Genomic DNA, 9,853 nt, shown 5'->3' with positions numbered 1-9,853 from the left:
CTCACATCTTCACCAGTTCTGGGGATTAGAGTGTGGCTCTCTTTGACTTCAGACGAGGTGACAAAGAGCCAGAGGAAGAGAATTCTTGGCATCAAGCTAAAGAGTGTGCTGCAGACCTGACCTCCCTTTTCCAAACCTCGTGTGTGGCCTGACACTGGAGGTAGAGCATTGGCTAGGGATTGGGGAGATGGTTCAAATCGCTGTCTGTTTTTTGTTGTTTGCACTTCATGGGGCTGGTTTGTTTACAATTAGAGAGATTTGAGGGATCCTATGTTGAGGGAATGGGGCCAGTGGAGTGAAAAATGTTGAAAGTCTGGGAAACAGGGGCCATTTGATTTCATGACTTGGTACATGCCTAAAAGGTGTGTCTGGGCTGGGTGCGTTGGCTCACGCCTGTAATCCCAGCCTTTTGGGGGGCCAAGGCAGGTGGATCACTTGAACTCGGGAGTTCAAAACCAGTCTGGGCAACATGGCAAAGCCCCTACCAAAAATGCAAAAAATTAGCCAGGTGTGGTGGTGTGTGCCTGTGGTTCCCAACTACTTGGGAGGCTGAGGCAGGAAGATTGCTTGAGCCTGGGAGGTGGAGGTTGCAGTGAGCTGAGATCACACCACTTCACTCCAGCCTGGGTGACAGAGGAAGACCCTGTCTCAATACATACATACATATATACATACATACATAAATATACACATACATAAGTAAATGTAAAACTAAAGAAATAAATCAAAGGTGTGTGTGACCTGCTCCAAGGGAATCTTGCCATAGACAAGGGGGAAAGAAATTCACTGTTGCTAGAGATGGGAAAAGCAAACCAGAAGTGGGGTAATCCAGTTCTGTTTTCCAGTCATCCCGATATTAATGTAGTTCTTAGGAAAGCACACCTATGTGGCTCCTGGGGGATGATGTCGAGGCACTGCACGTGGGGCACACGGCCCTCTCCAGCCTGGCTCTGTGGAAACCAGAGGCCCTAATATTACGCTCTTTGAATTTCCCCAGGGAGTGGAGTTGGCTGAGTGCAAACACAGGGCGACATCTGCGAGCTCGCAGCGCAAACGTGGGAACCCCAGCATGGTCTGGCTGCAGAGCCTGTGTACTTTTCCAATCAAACCCGCATCTATGGAGAAACAAGACATGATTCCTACCAACTGCTTTTCAAAATATTTGGAGTTGCTGATTATTTACTGTTTCTGGTCCTTGTTTCATATTGCTGATATTTTCACTGGTAACAAGCGGTTGCTCGCATATCTAAAAATGAAATAACGGGAGGCCTATTGGTTCCTGAATACAAGGGCTAGAAAGGAATGAATGGAGCCTCCTTCCCACTTCCACAAGCGTTTCCAGTGAGGCTGAGGGTTGTTCCCACCCTTGAGAGCGAGACCTTTCCCTTCCAGGGTAGATGGGTGGCCATGGCCTGTCCTTCCCCTGGGTGTTTTCCCAGCAGTACGGCAGACATAAGGATTTTCTGTGTGTAGAACCCAGGGTGGGGGAACGTCGCTACTTTAATGAAAAATAAAGCCAGAAGTTGTCCAAATAAGAATACACATGACTGACTTTTTAAATTCTTAAGGTTAGGAAATGTGAGCTGTCAGGGCAGAGACCTGAAGTCCTGGTTACTGGCCACCCTCTGGGCTGGCTGGGGAGGGGTGGCCGCTGGGAGACTTTGGGTGCTTCCTTGATCTCTCTGTGCCCTTTGCTCCCTTCTCAATGCAGCACCACAACCCAGAGTAGCCTCCACTGGCCGCCCCCACCGTGCTGAGGAGAGTGCCACTCAACACCTGGAGGGTTCGGTCCATCTGTTCCTTCTAGCATTCCCCACACTTACCGAATCGCAAGCCTCCTCCCCAGTCCACCCCCTCAGAGGCACGGAACTGCTTGGCAGCTTGCCTGGAGACACTAATCTTTATTCTCTCCATCCTCTTTTCCCCTAAATACAATGGCACTGACATTGGGTGTTTTTTGGGGAGGGGGCGGCACAGGGTGATTTAAAGCCATTGTGATTTTTGCTTTGTCCACTCTGGGCTTCCGTTGTCATTCCCGGATCCCAGAGGGCTTTATGACACAGGCGGAAAGCAGGCATTTGGAAGGATTCTCCTTTCTCCTTCCTGGTGTTTGTTTTGCAAACCGAATGTCATTGACTGTATTGAAGGATTTACGCTGAGGGAAAAGGAGAGACAGTGGCCCTCGATAAGGGGAGGAGGGGAGGGGAGTCCAGCCTGGAAAGAGGACACCAGCATGGACGGTGGACGGGGACCGCTGCCCCCACGATGGTGCTGCGCTGGCCTGCCCTCCATGGGGGGTCTGTCATCAGGACCCAGCCCGGGAGCAGCTTCTCAGGAATGCAGAGAGGCCTTCCTTGAACGCTTGGAACAAATCTGAGAGTCTCCCAGGAACTGAAGGACGTCCCTAAAGATGAGTGGGATAAAAATTCCCTCCACCTAGCAAAAAGGGAGTCATCAGACTTGAGATCTGAAAATGAATTGGACATTTTTCCTCCACCTGGACTGTAGATGCCCACTACACACCCATGTCCTATTCTTCCAAATAAGAGCGGCAGAGCGAGCGACCGTATGCCTGCCACCTAGGTGACACAGTTGGTACTCTGACTTCCTTATCTGTCCCTCCGACCACATTTTGTGCTGACGTCTTTGAGTTGGTAGTAAAGTGACGAGTCTTTACCCCTCAATAATTCAGCATTCAGCATGTCTACTAAAATAAAGACATTCTCTTTTAAAACCACAGACCATGGTTACTTAAGAAAATCAAGTCGTGACTTCCTGTCTGCAGACACCTAGCAAATATTCACATTTCCCCGTTTTCCACAACATTTCTTCTATAGCTGTGTTTTCAAATAAGAATCCATATATTTGGTTATTACCCCCTTTTATTTATTTATTTTTTAATTTTACTTTAAGTTCTGGGATACATGTGCAGAACACGCAGGTTTGTTTCATAGATATACATGTGCCATGATGGGCTGCACCCATCAACCCGTCATCCAGGCTTTAAGCCCCGCATGCATTAGGTATTTGTCCTAAATCTCTCCCTCCCCTTTCCTCCTAACCCCCGACAGGCCCCAGTGTGTGATGTTCGCCTCCCTGTGTCCATGTGTTCTCATTGTTCAACTCCCACTTATGAGTGGGAACATGCAGTGTTTGGTTTTCTGCTCCTGTGTTAGTTTGCTGAGAACAATAGTTTCCAGCTTCAAACATGTCCCTGCAAAGGACATGACTTCACCCTTTTTCATGGCTGTGTAGTATTCCACAAAGTATATGTGCCACATTTTCTTTATCCAGTCTATCCCCTTTTTAACAACTTTCTTTATATACATACAATCCAGCCATCTACATTGCATGACGCACTGGTTTTCACGATAGTCACAGAGTCCTGCTCTTTTCACCTAAAACAGTCACTCTTAAAAAACATTATATTGACATTTTTAAAAGACCAGGCTGGTTGTCTTATACCCTGTCTACTTTTGGGATTTATCTGATTATTTCATTCTGTGCTGTGGCTGAAATTACATTGGTTGATTCTAAATCAATAAAATGGAGGTTTGGTCTGAGGTTTAAATGGTTATAATTAAGTTGAATAGTTTGCTAACACTTCATGGGTGATGATCTGTGATTCCCACTGTTGAGGCAGGAGAATGGGGTCTGGAGGCAGGGAACATAAGACCAGTTTACCCCCGTTAACTGTGACGGGAAGTACCCTATCCATAGGGGGTACACCAAATAAATGACTTTGTAACTTTACTTCATCCTCTTCATTTACATAAGGTGTATACCAGGTAACCAATGGAAACCTCTAGAAAGCAAACCCCAAACAGTTCTGTAACAGGGCTCCTGAGCCCCTGTGCTCAGACCCAATCCCACCCTGTGGAGTGTCCTATCATTTTCAATAAATCTCTACTTTTGTTGCCTCATTCTTTCCTTGCTTTGTTTGTGCGTTTTGATCAATTCTTTGTTCAAGAAGGCAAGAACCTGGACACTCGGCACTGGTAACACTATCAGTGATGCAAAATTAAATCAGCTCACCCCTGAGGGGGTAGGTGGCCACCACGTCCTGTTACAGGTACAGTAAGCTTTCCCCTTTGCAATTAGTAGGGATGCTGCAGGGTGATACATGACTCATGAAACTCCCCAGATCCCTGAGCACCTGCCACTTCTGTTCATACTCCTTGCCTGAATCCTTAAGTCAAGGGAGTTTGTAAACGTCCATTTCTTCCACATTGATGGCTATCATTTCTTCCCTATTGTTGAGATGTCATAATGTCATTCTGAAAAACCGCTTTTCCTCATCAATCTGGTACGTAACCTCCTAAATTGGGGAATATTTTATTCTATAATTACTGCTTTTGAAGTAAGGAATTGGTGTAGTAGTCACCTCTAAAACCACCTAATGAATTTATTCCTTCTTTTTATCATAATGTTTTTTTGAACATTATGATAGACATGGATTTTCTTTTTTTTAATGTAATATAAACAATCACAGTCCTTCTTCTTCATAGGTTTGTTGAGAATGTATTCAACATATCATAAAATTCATCCTTTTAAAAGTGTATAATTTGTGGTTTCTGATCCATTCACAGAGATGTGTAGCCATCACCACTATCTAATTTTTGGACATTCTCATCACCCCAGAAAAAACCCCTCCACGTGCGCAATCACTCCCAGCCCCAGCCCTGGGAACCATTCATCTACTTGTGTGTCTCTATGAATTTGCCTATTCTGGACATTTTACATAAATGTGGTCTTTCATGACTGGCATCTTTCACTGAACAGAATGTTTTCAACATTCATCCATGTCATGGCATGTATCCGTTATTCAGTTTTTTATAAATCATATTCCACTGTATGGCTAGGCCACTTTTGAGTGTCTATTTACTCAGCTGATGGTCAGTTGGATTGTTTCCATTTTTTACATGAGTGATGTTTTGGTGTGGACATGTGAACATATGTTTTTATTTATCTTTGGCATATTCCCAGGAGTGGAATAGCTGGGTTATGTGGAAATTCCATTTTTAACATTTTATGGAAAGCTTAAAAACTGTTTTCCAAAGTGACTGCATCATTTTGCAACCGCATGATGTATAAGGGTTGTAATTACTTCACTTCCTCACCAACATTTGTTATTGTCTATCTTGTTTCTTTTACCCATCCCAGTGGGTGTGAAGTGGTACGTCACTGTGGTTTTGATTTGCATTTTTCCAATAACTAATGATGTTGAACACCTTTTTATGAATTTACTGGCCATTTATGTATCTTCTTTGGAGAAAGGTCTATTCAAACCCTTTGTCCATTTTTTTAAATGGGGTTATATGTCTGTGAGAGCTCTGTATATATTTTGGATATGACTCCTTTATCACATATAGGATTTGCAGATATTTCCTCCCTGTCTATGAGTTGGCTTTTTACTTTTTGATGGGTTCCTTTAACTCACAAAGGATTTTAATTTTAGTGAACTCTGTCTTATTTATTCTTTTGTTGCTAAGAAGTAGTTGTAGACCCCATGGTCACTTGAGTCAGGTTTCTGCTAAAATGCCATCTCATCCATCAGAGATGTCTACCACCGTCCATCAGCCTCTGTCCCTTCCCTTGCCCTATTTTTTTTCCTTGCTGTTGCCATCACCTGACACTTTACATAATTATTGCATGTTCATCATCTGTCATTCTACTCAAGAACACACACTCTTTGACAGCAGAGTTTTTAATTCCTGTTGTGCATGGCTGGATGCCTCGTGTCTGGGATAGAGTGAGGCTTGTTATGTATTCCCTACAGCTGAGGAAATTATAGGCAGACAAAAGACAAGGCAACTGGCCCACAGGCAGAGCTGCAGCACAAAATGCCACGTCCTATGAAGCAAGGAAATTGGGCAGCTGAGTTTCTGTTAAACACATTGGAGGAATGCAAAAGAAGCAAGAAAAAAAAACCCGAAAAACCCAAAGACAAAACAGACATCATTATTAAAGACCATGTGTCCAAGGAAGACTTTGTGAATTGAAAATTATTTTACAGATAACAGTAAGTATCCTGGCAGAAGAGAGCAGCATCCCTGGTGTGGCGGTGAATTTCACACATCAACTTGACTGGACTACAGGGTGCCCAGATATTTGGTTAAATATTATTCTGGGTGTGCCTGTGAGGGTGCCTCTGGATGAGATTAATGTTTGAATGAGTAATGTCTTTATCAGCTCGGACTGCTGTAACAAAAATACCATAAACAGTGTGACTCATCAATTACAGAAATACATTTCTCACGGCTCCATGGGCTGGAAGTCAGAGGTCAGGATACCACCATGCCATCATGGTCCAGTGCCAGGGAGGGTCCACTTCTGGACTGCAGACATCTGACCTCTCCCTGTATCCTCACATGACAGAAATAGAGTGAGCTAGCTCTCTGGCCTGGTCTTATGAGCTCTATTATCATGACATAATTACCATCCTAATGCTTCTCCTCCAAATACTATTGCATTGGGGATGATAGTTCAGCATATGAATCTTTTTCAAAGGGGTCACAAACACTCAGACCCTAACAGGTAGAACGAGTAAAGCAGGTTGCCATCCCATGTGCTGGCCCCAGTCAGTCTGTTGGTAGCCCTTAATAGAACAAAAGGAGGAACGGGAGACAATCTACTCTCTGCTACAGCTCAGACATCACTCCTTTCTGGCTTTTGGACTGGAAATCACACTGTTGGTTCTCTGACTCTTAGGCCTTTGGACTCAGATTAGAACTTCTCCCAGCAGCTTTCCTGGGGCTCCAGTTCATGGATGGCAGATCATGAGACTCCTCAGCCTCTGTGATTGTGTGAGCCAATTCTTTATAATACATCTCACTCTCTTTCTCTCTCTCTCTCTGTCTCCAGAGATCCCAGACTATACACACACACACACACATATATATAATATGTATGTTATATATATATATAATATATGTGTGTGTGTATATATATATAGAGAGAGAGAATAAGAGAAAGCTAATACACCTGGTTAGATTCAAATGGACCATGAAAGTTGATATGGTTTAGCTGTGTCCCCATACAAATCTCATCTTGAATTGTAATTCCCACAATTCCCATGTGTCATGGGAGGAACCCAGTGGGAGGTGATTGCATTATAAGGGCAGGTGTTTCCTGCGCTGTTCTAGTGATAGTGAATGAGTCTCACAAGATCTGATGGTTTTAAAAACGGGAGTTCCCTGGACAAGCTCTCTCTTTGCCTGTTACCATCCATGTAAGACATGACTTGCTCCTCCTTGCCTTCTGCCATGATTATGAGGCCTCCTCAGGCATGTGGAACTGTGAGTCCATTAAACCTTTTTCCTGTATAAATTACTCAGTCTTGGGTATGGCTTTATTAGCAGTGTGAAAACAAACTAATGCAAAGTTACTAGGCTGTTGAAGCATTGGATAGGTGTAGCACTTTTCTTCTGAAGGAAAAGCAATTCTTACAAAAAAAAAAATTAGCAAGTCCTTTACTGTGGAAAAATTAGCCACTGATAATACATGAATAATAACACCTTGCTGTGACTCAATACTGTAATGCATGTACTTACATATTAACTCTACAGTAAATTCTGTGTCATTCCCATTGCATAGTCACCAGTCACCAGCTTCAAGTTAAAGAAATCTCTAAGCTACTAGAACCAAGAATGGGAGAGGCAGAATTGGCTACACCTGTATAGCAAATATGGAATTCACTGGTCTCAAATGCAAGTGTAAAAAAAAAAAAAAAAAAAAAAACAACTACTCTTCTAGAACTATATAACTTGCCTTGAATTCCTAATTTCTCTGTTTAATTTGATTTGAATTCCTAATTTATCTAATGCAAGAAACTTAATACAGTCATCATGTTCAGGAAAATTCTCTAAACTCACTGCTTCTCGAATTCATTTAGGTTTTTAAATCATTTAAAAGCCTTTTCCCACATTCTTCTCCCACCTGAGTTTTAGGTGTGAGTTTGGGGAAGTTGGAGGTTGAATGTGGACTCTGGAGCAGGAGAAAGTTAAGGGCCCTTGCCTTGCTGTGCTGCCCATATGACTGCCATTGCAAGGCCCTTGCTGGCTCTGGCCTCTGCCACCTGTCCTCACTGATGTACTCAGTGTCAGCCTATACTTATCTGGGCCAGTGTTCACTGAGGCAGTGTGACCCCGTTGGACCTCAAGCCCATGGCATTGTGGCCATGAAGAACTGGACCCCATGTCATAACTATTAGTTGATTCCCTTTGGGGCCACTGCCTGCACAGAGCTGACCATCAGACTTTGTGCACCTGGTCACCTCCACTCTTGGTCATTTCTGTCCCCTGCCATGTAGGACTGTTCATGGAACTTTGGGATGTACCACAGGCTCTGAGCTCTATAACAAAATCAGGCACAAGGACCCTCCGGGTTAGAGTCTGCGCACCTGCTCTGGGGGTTTTCTGCCCTGACTTTCTATCCCCATGGTTCCCACCTTGGGGGAGAGCAGGACTGGGCCTCTTTTTGGAGACAGCCTGTTGTGAATTGCCTTCTTTCTCACATTCCTTCCTTCCTCAGTTCAGGCAACCCTCATTGCTGGGGGCTCCTGAAAACATCTTGTTTAAGCCAGATTGTTAGCTTGTAAATACGAAAACTTCTCCCAATACTTCATCTACTGTGAATTTCCAAATTATATTTTGAGAAAGAAAAGTGGAATGCTGTTTGTTTGTTTCTCTCAGACTTCCTACTCTTGCATCTATCCAGGCAAGGAGTGAAGAGGAAGGAGCATTGCTCATGAAGAACTCGATGCTTTGGGACAAGGATCTTGACTGATAACTTGAATGTTTTATGTGCCTTACTTTAGTCAAGATGCAACCTTTACCAACAGGCACTGAAGCAAGGAGCATTTCAGGACATCATAGAGCTTACAGATGGAGTCTCAGAGCCTCGGTGGGCTCAGGTACGTACCCCTACATCCTCATTTACCAGCTACTGAACCGCTCTGCGTTTCCTTTTTCTGATTTTTAAAAGAGGGGCCCTCTTACACGTAATTCATAGAATTGTTGTGAGATTGAGTTCGGATGAGTAGGACGCAAGAGTGCCTGCAAACAGTACGTGCTGAATAGATGTTAACCTCTATTATTTCCGCCTGGGCAGGGTGCACATCACAGCCCCATTTCATCATGCAAGGGGGTCAAGGGAGTACATTCTGGGGACACATCACTGACTGGCAGAAACAGGCTCTTAAGGAGATTCTCAAATTTATGTTTTCAAGAATGAATTGAACCAACAGAAATCAGAGTAAAGTCACCCCAGTAGAGAGAATTGTATGTGACATTCTCTAAAGGACATGGGATGCTCAAGGAACGGTGTGACTTTCCCAGGACTGAGCCACAGGCCATGGCAGGTAGGAAGTCACCTGAGTGCCACCTGAGGCACTTCAGCAGCAATGTGCTATTCTGTAGTAAGGAAGGGCCCAGTAGCAGGCTGCTGGCACTTTTCTCAAGGGAGAATGTCAAGAATACTGCAGGTGCCTTAGCCAACTTCTATTTTAAAGCAATTAAAAAAGATGAGGTTCAGCATGAGGAGGCATGATAGCCTTCTTCAATTAACTGGAAGGTTGTCAGGTGCAAAGGAAGTGGACTTCTCTCTGTGGCTGCAAGCTCAGAACTAGCATGTTGGAACAAAGATCATAAAGCAACAGGATTCAGTCCAACTTTGGATAGAACTTCCTGGCAACTACAGCTGTCAACCAGTGATCTGTTTTGCCTCACGGTAGAATGTTTTTCAACTCAGGAGTGGTTTGTTGAATGAGTATCTATCAGAAATGGCAAGTAAGGGATTTTGCATTGGCTGATGGGAGATTGTACCCATGACCCCTCAGTCCAATCCCTAACAT

Source organism: Chlorocebus sabaeus, chromosome 13 (genome assembly GCF_047675955.1).
Source record: "Chlorocebus sabaeus isolate Y175 chromosome 13, mChlSab1.0.hap1, whole genome shotgun sequence".
In the NCBI taxonomy this organism is placed as follows: Eukaryota; Metazoa; Chordata; class Mammalia; order Primates; family Cercopithecidae; genus Chlorocebus; species Chlorocebus sabaeus.
The sequence above is the reverse complement of the archived record's forward strand: the minus strand, read 5'-3'. Positions refer to the sequence as shown.